Raw genomic sequence first — 12,789 nt, 5'->3', positions numbered from 1 at the left:
TTTATCAGGCCTGGTTGTCTGTCACTATAGGAGATTCTCTCACATCTATGGCAATGATACACAAAATGCATGTTATTATTTTTTAGTACTGACCTGAATAAGATATTTCACATAAAAGACATTTACATATAGTCCACAAGAGAAAATAATAGTTGCATGTATAAAAATGACCGAATTAAAAAGTTTACATACACATGATTCCCATCAATTCTTTGTTTTTGTTTTTTTACCAGTTTTATGTATTTGAACCATTTTCAAAAATGACTGAATAATTTTGAGATTCATCTTTAAACACTGAGGACAATTGAGGGACGCATATGCAACTATTACAGAAGGTTTAATCACTCTCTGATGCTCCAGAAGAAAGCACAATGCATTAAGAGCCGGGGGTGTAAACTTTTGAACAGAATGAAGATGTGTACACTTTTTTATATTTTGCCTAAATATCATATTTTTTTTCATTTTCTACTGTCCTTCAGAAGCTACAGAAGATACTTACATGTTTCCCAGAAGACAAAATAAGTTCAATTTACCCTGATCTTCAAATTCAAAAAGTTTTCATCCCTCAGCTCTTAATGCATCATGTTACCTTCTGAAGCATCATTTGAACCTTCTGCAATAGTTGCATATGAGTCCCTCAGTGTGAAAAGATACAGTCTCGAAATCTCAAATCATACAATCATTGTTAGAAAGTGTTCAAATACACAAAAAGGCTTAAAAACCAAATAATCTGAGGGACCTGAAGGATTTTTCTGAAGAACAGCAGGTAGTTAAACTGTTCATGAACAACTATCACTAAACAAAAACAACACAGTATTAGGAATCATGTGTATGTAAACTTTTGAACAGGGTAATTTCTATAAATTCAACTTATTATTTTCTCTTGTGGACTACTGTATTTGTAAACATATTTTATGTGAAATATGCTAAGTAAAAAATAATATCCCTCTTATTTTGGTAAAATAATTAATATTTTGCAGATTCTGCACAGTGTATGTAAACTTTTGACACATTTTTCCCCCATGGATACATTGTTATCTGTGTTTATTTAGCAAACATACTCTTGTAATCCAGAGTTAATAATTTGAATGTTTAATCTTATCTTAATCTTAATTCATATTAAAAGCATTATCTGCAATTTCTCCTTACATTACATGATGATAGGTGTTAAACAGATGGTTAGATTTTATTACTCAACCATGACTAAGGTCACGTCTCTGGGACCCCTGATGCCTTCTCTTATTAGGGTCAAGCTGCCTTTTGACTTTTGCCCTTGTAGGGTCGAGGTACGAGAGACTGCTGTAGACACTTATGTTCAGGGGTCAGTTCCGAGTCTGAGAGCCGGCGCGGCATCTCGTTCCTAAAAAGAGCAGCCAAAAACAGCTATGAGGCATTTTGTTGTGTCTAAATTCTACATGCTGTTCTCTATTAGCAACTGTAAAGCCCGTTGTGAAATGCATGGATTAACCTATGGGTCCAAATTTGTATGGTTGTCATAATCTGCACACTTTGTTCTGTTAATAAGTGTGACAGATTTTTGCATGTTATTTGATATAATCACTTCTTTGTGCTACTTGTCCTGTTTTTTTCTGCTTCAGTGCTTTGAAAGCACTGAAAACAGTTTAAGAATGGATACCGTAAAGACCTGATAACCAGTGAATGATTGCATTGTTTTAGGGCAGTAGTGTGTCTTGCATCATAAACACACTGGGATAAAAAAAACAACAAAAAAAACCCCATACTTTTTTTTTTTGAGTTTCCATTTTTAGCATTATTTTTCTAGTTTATACTTTATATTAAAAAAAATGATTGAGAAAGTGAATAAACAGAATTTATCAGGTCTTACTTTGATTCAGAGGCAAAGTTCAAATTATCTTCATTTTGCAGTTCATTGCGTTAACATCTTCCTTAGCCAGATTTTACACTCTAAAATTACTGTAAAATAGTTTTAAGGTAATACCTGAGCAGCTCCTCGTCATTAATCCTAAACTGCTTAGTTAATTTGCTGTGTCTGTTTGACAAATTACCTTTTTTAAAGCCATATATCTTTGCACTAACACTAGTTTGTCTGCTCTCAGTGCTTGCACTTTGCTGTCAAATTATTTCCTTTAGTTCTGTTGCCTATTTTAAGCTAAAGGCCTCAGTTGGATTGCAGGTGCAAGCTATTTTTACCAACTGTTAGTGGCACTGAGGAACTCTGCAAATCCCTTGAGTCATCCACGATGCCCAAAGCGAGACTGATAAATGATTACTTTGCAGACAGACTTTAAGCACAGAAAGAAATCTTTGTATTTGACTCGTAATTTATATATTCTATCACGTGAAACATGCTAAAACAAACTGTGTTGTCATTGTGTGGTCATTTATCATTATGAGTCATCACTTATGATTTAAAGGAATAGTTCACCTAAAAATCCCCCCACATGAGAGCACCTACGAAGAAGGACACTGTAATCCTCATGTCTGTGTGGGCTGTCATATGTGTTTAGTGCATGAACAGCTCACTTGAATGAACTTCAGCAGTCCTTGACAGTCCAGGAAATGACTGGATTTGAGTTGCTGCCTTGATCTGACAGTCTGTCTCATCTAAGACTCTTCCATAGTCAATGGGGCAAAGAAAGGTATTTGTTTTGTATTTCCTGAGTCCCCAGGGTATCATTCACCCCTATATCTCTGATCAAAGATCAGCTGTGTGTTTAAGTTAAGTGTTGAATGAAAGGACTGTAGATCTGTTTACTGCATAACAGTCCTCTATACAGTATGTTGTTTACTTTGAACAGTCTTATTTAAGAAACCTGTTTTTTTATGATTTAATGAATATGTAAAATATGTAAACATTTCATTTTTAAGATTTAATGAATGAATATTAACAGTAATTTACTCTACCATTTAAAAGTTTTTGAACAGTAAGATTTTTAATGTTTTTAAAGAAGTCTCTTCTGCTCACCAAGCCTGCATTTACTTTAAATACAGCAAAGTTTTTAAATATTATTTTACTATTTAAAAGAATTGATTTCTACTTGAATATATTTTAAAATGTAATTTATTCCTGTGGTCAAAGCTAAATTTTAAGCATCATTACTTCAGTCTTTAGTGTCACATGATCTTTCAGAAATCATTCTAATATACTTATTTGCTTCTGTTTATTAGTAGTATTATCAATATTTAAAAAGTTGAGTACTTTTTTGTATTCTTTGATGAATAGAAAGATCCAAAGATCAGCATTTATCTAAAATAAAAATATCTAAAATTATCTAAAATCTTTGTAACATTTTACACTATACCATTCAAAAGCTTTTTTTTAAAGAAATTATAGAAATTAATCCTTTTATTTCTGCTTTAAATTGATCAGATGTGATGATAAAGGCATTTACAATGTTACAAAAGATTTCTATTTTAGATGAATGCTGTTCTTCTGAATTTTGTATTCATCAAAAAATTCTACTCAGATGATTTCAACATAATAACAATAAATAAATGTTTTTTGAGCAGCAAATCAGAATATTAGAATGATTTCTGAAAGATCATGTGACTGGAGTAACAATGCTAAAAACCCAGCTATGAAATCACAGGAATAAATTACATTTTAAAATATATTCAAATAGAGAAGTTATTTAAAAAGCACAAATATTTCAAAATTTTACTGTTTTTTTTTTTACTGTACTTTGGATCAAATGAATGCAGGCTTGGTGAGCAGAAAAGACTTCTTTAAAAAAAGAAGTGTTCAAAAACTTTTGACTGGTAGTGTACAGTACATGACAGGTTTTACTTGGAATATTATCCTAAATTTTTTAAATTAATTAATAATAAACTTTACTCACCCTCAGGCCATTCAAGATGGAGATAAGTTTCTTCATTGAAACAGATTTGTAGAAATTTAGCATTACATGACTTGCCACCAATGGATCCTCTGCAATGAATGGGTGCCGTCAGAATGAGAGTCCAACCATCTGACAAAAACATCATAATAATCCACACAACCTCATTCCATCAATTGAAATTGTTACAAATGTTGTAAAGTGAAAAGTAAGAATTTATTTGTGCATTTGTAAGAATTGTTCTATTCCATTAAACAAACTTACCTGAATCTCAGACATACTGAGAGTAAGTGATTTTCACCAATTTTTGTGCTTTGCGCTTCTGGGTGGCCATTTTCCCCTCATGTTCATCTGCCAGCGTGTGTTCACATGACCACAGGCTAGTACAAGCGTTTTATCTCAGCCTGTGTAACAAGCACTTTTAGCAACTTGCAGTCTTTTCATGCAGTAAAACCAGCTTTGTGAAGCCCCAGGGTTGACCATCACCATTTCACAGCGCTGTGAAACAGCTGGCACCTTTACATTTCATTTCTTATCTTTGCTATTGAAACCCACAGAATATACAGGTTGGTGTCGAGTCAGGCCTACTGTGAAAACTGCATCTCTGTAAAGTGCAATATAAAAGAAACAACGTGAAGCATCTCAGACTTAGAAAACAGAGCACTGCTTCATATAAAGAAAATATAGCTGGCTTTTTTGGGTTTTGAATGTCTCCACGGAGGGCCGTCTGTGGGGAAGCCCTGTCACTGGTTTGTAAAATGGCAATATTAAATCTTAGCATTTGTAGGAAGGTTAACACACTTGTTTTATTTAAATATAGGTGAGGGAAAGGAAAAGATGGAAAAGCTATATACTTCTTTAAAAGCTTTATGTGCATTTGCTGACATTCCCCCAGGCATACATTGGATTCATAATGTTTGCCTTCCTTTGACAGATTTTAAAGCCTTACAGGACATGTTTAACACCCAGGCCTCAGGACAGGCATGGATGGTTTTCATGGTTCATCAAGTGTACACAGTAGACCCTGTGCCTTGTTCTGAGTAGGGTTCACAGTCACAGAATAAACGGTAATCGTCACCTTGACATTACGCAAGAAGAGGATTAATCCATCACTACACGTTTTGAAGAATGAACACTAGTTATTAAAGTACGTTCAGGTTTGTACAATTAAATACTGTTTTAGTGTCTTTACTTCAACTCCATGCTTTAAAAAAAAAGAAGTTCTAAATGTCTTTCTAAACGTAAGAAAATAAACCTTCTTCTTGAGTAACCGATGAGCGCCGCCATGATGGATTACAGCTTCTGGTTTGATGATCACGTGTCTTCCAGTTTCCATTTAAATCCATGTTAAAACGGGTAAAAAGACATTGAATTGATTAAACTGAAACTGTTTCAATATTACTAAATATAAAAATATGTACAGGTTAAGCTGTGCGGTTGTTGGCTCCCAACACCAACAGCAATAAGATTAAGGAATTCTTTAAAGTAACGTACTTGTTTTGCGTACCAGCAAATCTATCTCTGTCAGGTGATTACATACAAAAAAAAAAAAACGGTCGTTGCGACACTATAATATGACAAAACTATGGCGCTATGTGCTTTTTAAAATCGTTTTCGTATGAATAATGTATCCATGGGTACCAAAGACGTCACTTCCGCTATGCTCGCCGCCATATTTGTGTCCGATATGATAACAGGCACAGCGCATCTAAATGAGATTTATTAATAAATTGAAACAAGAAATTACTTTTTATCACTACTTCCCACACTGTGTATTTGACTTGATTGTATGTTTAGGACAGATTGTGTAAATTATTGTGAACGTAGTCGCTCGGTGAAGGCTTTAAGACCTGGAAGAATCCTTTGCCGGCTGGTCACTACTTCACAGCGAACGGGACTCGCGCTGACGGCACTAATACAGTCCGCGCTTAGATTTCGGCAAATTAGTTTTGCCGAATGCAAAAAAATGTGATTATTGAGCATAAGCCCAACATCCAGCAAGCCAAGGGAAGACGTCTTTCACGTTTTGTGTATTCATAAACCCGGATCTCATTATTGAAGCTCAAATTCAAGCACCAAAAGCATGCGATTTCTTTGTTTAAAAATATGCTTTTTCATTCATCCAGACTATATGGCCGCATAACATTTTAGTTTACTTTAGTTTATTACATCACTTGTGCAGCCAGTCACAATTCACAATGGTACCATTTACTCGGGATGATGATTTGTGTGTGTGCCATTTTTGTATGACAAATAATTTTTAGGGTAATTGTACATAAATAGTTTTAGCAAAACAAATATGATTATTTTAAGAACCTTTTTTACATGTATATACTTTACTGCAGGCGTTGCAATGACGAACGCTATGTAGTACAATAGTTTAGCGTTTATTATTTAATTTTCATAATTCACTAAACACCGCGCATGTTCTAAAATGCCTTCAACTGTAAACACTCTTGCTCTTAAGCCTAATACACACTGAAACAAATAATTTACGGCATCTGGGTGTACTGTAAGTCACTATTCTCTGCATTAGCACTGTTTTGAACTTACTGTTTGAATGCATTCTCGTTTACTAAATCTTTTGACGTACGAGTTGATCGGTTCAAAATGTAATTAACTGATTATTTTCATTTTTAGGCATTATTTTCGTTATCATCTACTTATTTACAATCTTAGTCAATAATTAATTATTATTGCACTACTCTTGTTGTGCCGAAAAAACACCCTGCTGTGAAAAGCACCTGCGTGAATGACACCGGTACACTAAAGGCTATATGCATACCGACCCACTTCAAGCACTGCTGAGATCGAATAAATCTGTAGTTAGGTTTTTTTCTGATGACTGTTGTTACAGCTAACAGAACAACATATCCCGGGCATATTGTATCCCTGTTGTGAACAGTCTGGGAGTTTTGTTGATCTTCCTCTGGTAGTTGTGGCTGCTGTGACCATAGACTAAAACAGGTAGCGCGGACACAAAAATGGCGGCGATAAAGCACAGTGACGTCACATGGTCCCTATGAATATTATCGGCTCGGAAAATACGTTATTTTGACTAGAAACCGGAAGTGTAAAGCATCGTTTCAGTCAAAATAAAGCATACTACACACTTTCCACCTTAAAACTACACTTTTTAAAATACTTTTTTATTTATAAGATTGAACTTTGAACCTTCTGAGCTGGACAGTAGGATGTTTAATGTTTAAAGTCTCTTCTAAGCCTGCATTTATTTGATCCAAAATACAACAAAAGCAGTAATATTGTGATTTTTTTTTACTATTTAAAATAACAGTTTTCTATTTGAATATATTATTTAAACGCAATTTATTCATGTGATTTCAAAGCTGAATTTTTAGCATCATTACTCAGTCTTCAGTGTCACATGATCCTTTAGAAACCATTCTAATATTCTTATTTGCTGCTCCAAAACATTATTATTATTATTATTAGTAGTAGTAGTAGTAGTAGTAGTATTACTAGTAGTATTATAATTATGTTAAGTTTCTTTGGTGAATAGAAAGTTCAGAAGAACAGCATTTATCTGAAATAGAAATATTTTGTAACATTATAAATGTCTTTATCATCACTTTCGACTAATTTAAACCATCTTTGCTAAATAAAATGATTAATTTTTATAATTTCTTTCGCAAAAAAAAAATGGTATAGTTTATAATGTTACAAAAGATTTTTATTTCAGATAAATGCTGATCTTTGGATCTTTCTATCAAAGACTGTACTCAACTGTTTTAAATAATGATATTTCCCCCCCCCCCCCTTGAACAGGAAATCAACATATTGGATGATTTCTGAAGGATCATGACATTAAAGACTGAAGGAGTAGTGATGTTAAAAAATGTAGCTTTGATCACAGGAATAAATTACATTTGAAAACATATTAAAATGGAAAGCAGCTATTTTAAATAGTACAAATATTTCACAATATTACTGCTTTTGTTGTATTTTGGATCAAATAAATGCAGGCTTGGTGAGAAGAAGGACACTTCTTTAAAAAACATTAAAAATCTTAGTGAAGTGTAAATTTGAAAACTAATAAGTATGGTGTAGTTTCTGATAAACCTAAAACAACACTACACTATGAAAAAAATTTGAATAAAAAACGTAACCACCATTAACTTTAACTAAAACTAAAATAAACCTGAAAATGTAAACGCACAAATAAAATTGTCAAACTTAAAATAACCCTTCAAACCCGTGACCTTGGTATTGCTAGCTTTATTTTTGCCAGTTAAATTGCAGAAACACCAACAAACTACACACCAAGCCAAGATGTTTCTGTTCTATCATATGCAGTTATTACTTTTATTAAACTACTGAAACTGCCAGATTAGCTAATTCTTCATCAGATCAGTTGTCTGAGCTGTTTTCCCTCTCACATTGCTGTTTGGCTGCAGGCCACTTTGTTGCCATTTATACTGACTCTTGATATGCTTTCGGTGCTGGCAGCACATGATTTTGGCAGCTTCAGGAGATGTGTGGTTTTTTTCTATTCTGATACTCCTATCAAACATGAAGATCTACCACCACAAAGAGCCTATTCTATTGCTTCTGTTGGGTCAACATAATGCACCAGTTTAAACTGTGATTTGTGCTAAAAATGGATGCACTGCCCTGCAGTACACTCTAGTGACCTCTTCTGCTTTTTTAGTGGGTACATAATGTGATAACAATCAGCTGATCTGATGACAAGCAGTTAGAATTGAATAGAGGAAGTAAAGGTTTGCTTCAAAATAATTTTGAAAGTTGCTCCAATTTTGTGGCATTTAATAACAATTTAAAAGTATGCAGCTAAAATGCCTTAAATTATTTTAATTCCTAGCTATATACTGTGTATTGAGTTTTTTTATTTGACACCCAGTCCTGACGCAGTTTGTATTTAATTGTCGATTCACAGAAAGTTAACTGAGGCCACCTAGTGGAACGCGACTGCTAACTAGTCGACTTTAAATTAGGTTGACTAGTAATTATTTGTCGGGGTCAAACCGGCTGCTTTCCTTAATTTGTTTTAAAGTCTGTTTCATAAGCTGTTATGAACAGCTTTCATGTGACTGGATTTCTCATCCCATCTGGACTGCAAAGTGCCCCAATTTATCAGACGTTTACATAAGGTCGACACAAGTTCAACTCAACCATGGCCATATTTCTCTCCAGGTTTAATATAAACAGGTAGCACAGTGCAATCCAGCATTCATGTTTTATGTGCTCGATTTTGTTTACTTGAAACGCAAATTAAGTAATTAACATGCATGCGTTCATTTGAATAAATTTTCTGTCAAGTTGTGATTTAGTTTCTGTCATCTGGCCAGACTAATTTGACAGAAGTTTCCGTGTATTTTCTGATAACAGCCAACCTTTTGGAAAACAATATTTTCAACTAGCATATACAAGGTCATGAAAACTGGGCCACAGATCGGCTTTGTTTATCGTTGTAATACTTCAAATCGACCGATAGAGGACAGGAAAGAGTCGTTGTCAAGACACATCAGCTTGAACATTAGAAAGCACAGGGACAAAGAGCTGTTGTTCAGTCATGCAGATTACTCCATAAATCAAGACTACTGTATGGTAACATGATAAGCAGACCTTCGTCTTTATGAAACCATTGCTGGTTTCTGCTTGTTTTTCTTTTGGATGTGTTTTTAATTAGCTACAGGCTCTGTTAAATAACGGAGTATGTTAGTAAAAATGCCTAAAAATTGGTTTTATTTACCCTATTTAAGCAGTTTAAGCCAGACTAAGATGATTTGTTGGTCTCTAAACTGCTTTAAGTTGTTCTTCCATCCTAGTATTCAGCTAGTTTAGTTGGTCAGCCAACTGCCCTCTCAGCCTGACTAACTGAATTTTTTTTTTTTTGTCAAATCATTGCTAATTGTTTTCTTTTTTTCTTTTGAATGTGTTTTTAATTAGCTGCAGACTCTGTTAAATAATGGAAAATGATAGCAAACTGCCTAAATACTGGTTCTGACTTACCCTATTTGAGCAGTTTAACTCAAACAAAGATGATTTGTTTGTATAAGCTGGTTTAAGATGATCTCTCAGCCTTGCCAAGCTGGTCTTAGCTGGTTTAAGCTGTTCTTCCATCTTAGTGTTCAGCTAGTTTAGTTGATCAGCCAGCTGGTCTCTCAGACTGAATAGCTGAAGTCATTGCTAATTTTTGCTTGTTTTTCACTTGAAAATATTGCAAATAAGCTCCATATGCTGTTAAATAGCAGAATATGTTTCTAAAATGCATATAGGTTGGTTAAGTCTGTTTTAAACTCCACGCTAGTTTTGTGTTTTTTGTATAGAAAACACAGTTTCTAACTTTAATCGGTTTAAACAGTTTAACCCAGACTAAGAAGATTTGTTGTTGGTTTTAGTTGGTTTAAGATAGTCTTAACTGGTTCAAGCCATTCTCCCAGCCTGACTAGCTGAAATTCTTTCTTTATTAATTAGCTACATACTCTGTTAAATACCTGTATATTTTACTAAAACAGGTTAGTTAAAATCTAAAGTCTGCCCTAAGTTACTGTAAACTTGTGCATTCTGTAGGAAATGCTGTTTCTAACTTAAATCTATTTAAGCAGTTTAACCCAGATTAAGACTGGTAACTAACTGGTTTAAGATGGTCTTTCAGCCTTGCCAAGCTGGTCTTAGCTGGTTGAAGCCATTCTCCCATCCTGACTAAGCTAGTGTTCAGCTAGTTTAGTTGGCAGCCAGCTGGTCTCTCAGCTAGACTAGCTATAAGTGCTAAAACCACCTCTGAAATCATCCAACAGATCAATCTGAACAAATGAAAAGTTCCAAAACCCTTTCTAATACCAGCTGAGAACAGTCTGGCCAGACTGGGAAGCCAGCAAACCGGTCTTAGATACTTTAAGACATTTTGTTGAACAGGTATATACATAAGCTTACTGAGTATGAGAAACTTCAAAGAAATGTCTAGAATATCAAGGAATATATTGTATATTGCAAGTCCAGATTTAACACAAGTGTAAGATGGTGTTTGAATAAAGTTGGCTCTGCCGTGCAGGGTATCCGAGTTCCTGGCAGTGCCAGCTGGAAGAGCCACAGGCCGATGCCAACATCCCCCCCTCTACCTGGCATTGTGCCCTCTGCATGCCCGTGCCGTGCACTGAGTTGCCGCGACAACCAAAGCAGTGAAGTGGAGCAGTCCCAGCTGCAGCCCAGAGCACAGTGAGTAATCCTGTGCTTACAGTCAATCTTTATACACGCATGTATTTACTGACCTAAACTTGCACTCTTAGTCAACTCTTCTTCCACATGGCACTGTATATCACTATTTCTTCACATGCACATGTGGAGACTTTTTTTTACAGTCATGCTTTCAGAAAAAAGTGTGTCTTTACACCATGACAACAGTGTGAATTGCGTTAATGAAGTCCTCCCATTGTCCTGTCTAGTTTACAGCATGTGAAGCTCTGGGGTCAAGCACAGGGCAGCTGCTCAAAACACAACTGATCTTAGCTTTGTGGGCAGATCTCAGTCTCCATTCCTGCTGCCTTTTGCCTGATTCCCTGAATTCTTGGCGCAAAAGCGTATTTATGACACGAACAAGTCAGATTCTTTGAATTCCTGTGTTACTCTCCTTTTTCTTTGCAGTCCTCCCACTCTTTCTCTCTAACTGTCGTGTGGTCAGTGCTGTTTTTGTCACAAAAGTCTTTAGAAGTTTCAGCGTGAGTGTAACTGGGTGGTTTTCCAACTAAAGGCATTTTTGTGTCCCAGAGGACATTTTTTTTTTTGTGTGCTATAAGTTGTTTTGATTTTAATAATGTTTAAAAGACGTTTTATTATTTTATCTTTTTTCAAGACTTTTAATCTTAACCTATGGAAAATTATGATGTGTTTATAATTTTATTTGAATTAATTTACTTTAATAAATGAATTGGTGTTATTTTTAACTTTATCAAATAAATACAAATGAATAAAATCACATTTCAGAATTAAATTTTTTATATTTTTTATCTTAGCTTATGGAAAATTGTTATGTGTTTATTAGTTGAATTTAATTAATTTACTTTAAATAATTATTAATTTTATTTTTAACTGATACTGTATTAAATTAATAAACATTAATATGTTCACATTGCTATACTATTTAAAAATATATATATTTAATTTAATAATTGAATTATATTTTTTTATTTATAGATTTTTATTGATATTAAATTAATACAAATTAATAAATTCACATTACAATAATTTTTTTATCTTTTTCCAAAATGTATTATGTGTTTATTAATTTAATTTAATTTAATTTAATTTAATTACTTAATTTATTTTATTTTTTAACAGATATTAAATTAATATAATGTAAATTAAATTAATATGATATAATTTTTTTTTTTTTTTTTTTTCAAGACTTTCAATGTTAACCTATGGAACATTGTTATTATGTGTTTATTTCTTGATTTTAATGAAATTGCTTTAATAATAGAATCATTTTTTTTAACTGATATTAATTTAATAAAAATAAAATAAATAGACTTTGCAATTTTTATTATTATTATTATTATTATTATTTTTATTTTATTTTACATTTCTCCAACATTTTTTAACTTGGAAAAATTATAAATTAATTTAATATATACATTAATTTATGGTAATAAAATAAAAATATATATAATTAAATAAGTTTTTAAACTAATAACATAATTAAAATTATGGTTACATATTTTTTTAAATAATGTGCAATATTTTAATAATAATGTAAGATAAGATTATTCTTATAAAATAGAATTAAAAACATAACTTATAGTAAATTTTACTTTAATAAATGAATTAATTTTATTTTTAACTGATATTTAATAAAAATTTAATAAATTCACGCAGTTATTTGTTTTTAATTTGATCTTTATACAATAATTTTAATCTTAACATATGGAAAAATGTTATTACATTAAAATTAAATTAATATATACATTAATAATAATAATAAAACAATTATATA

The sequence above is a fragment of the Garra rufa genome, chromosome 24 (assembly GCF_049309525.1).
Source record: "Garra rufa chromosome 24, GarRuf1.0, whole genome shotgun sequence".
NCBI lineage: Eukaryota > Metazoa > Chordata > Actinopteri > Cypriniformes > Cyprinidae > Garra > Garra rufa.
This window is presented reverse-complemented; position numbering follows the sequence as displayed.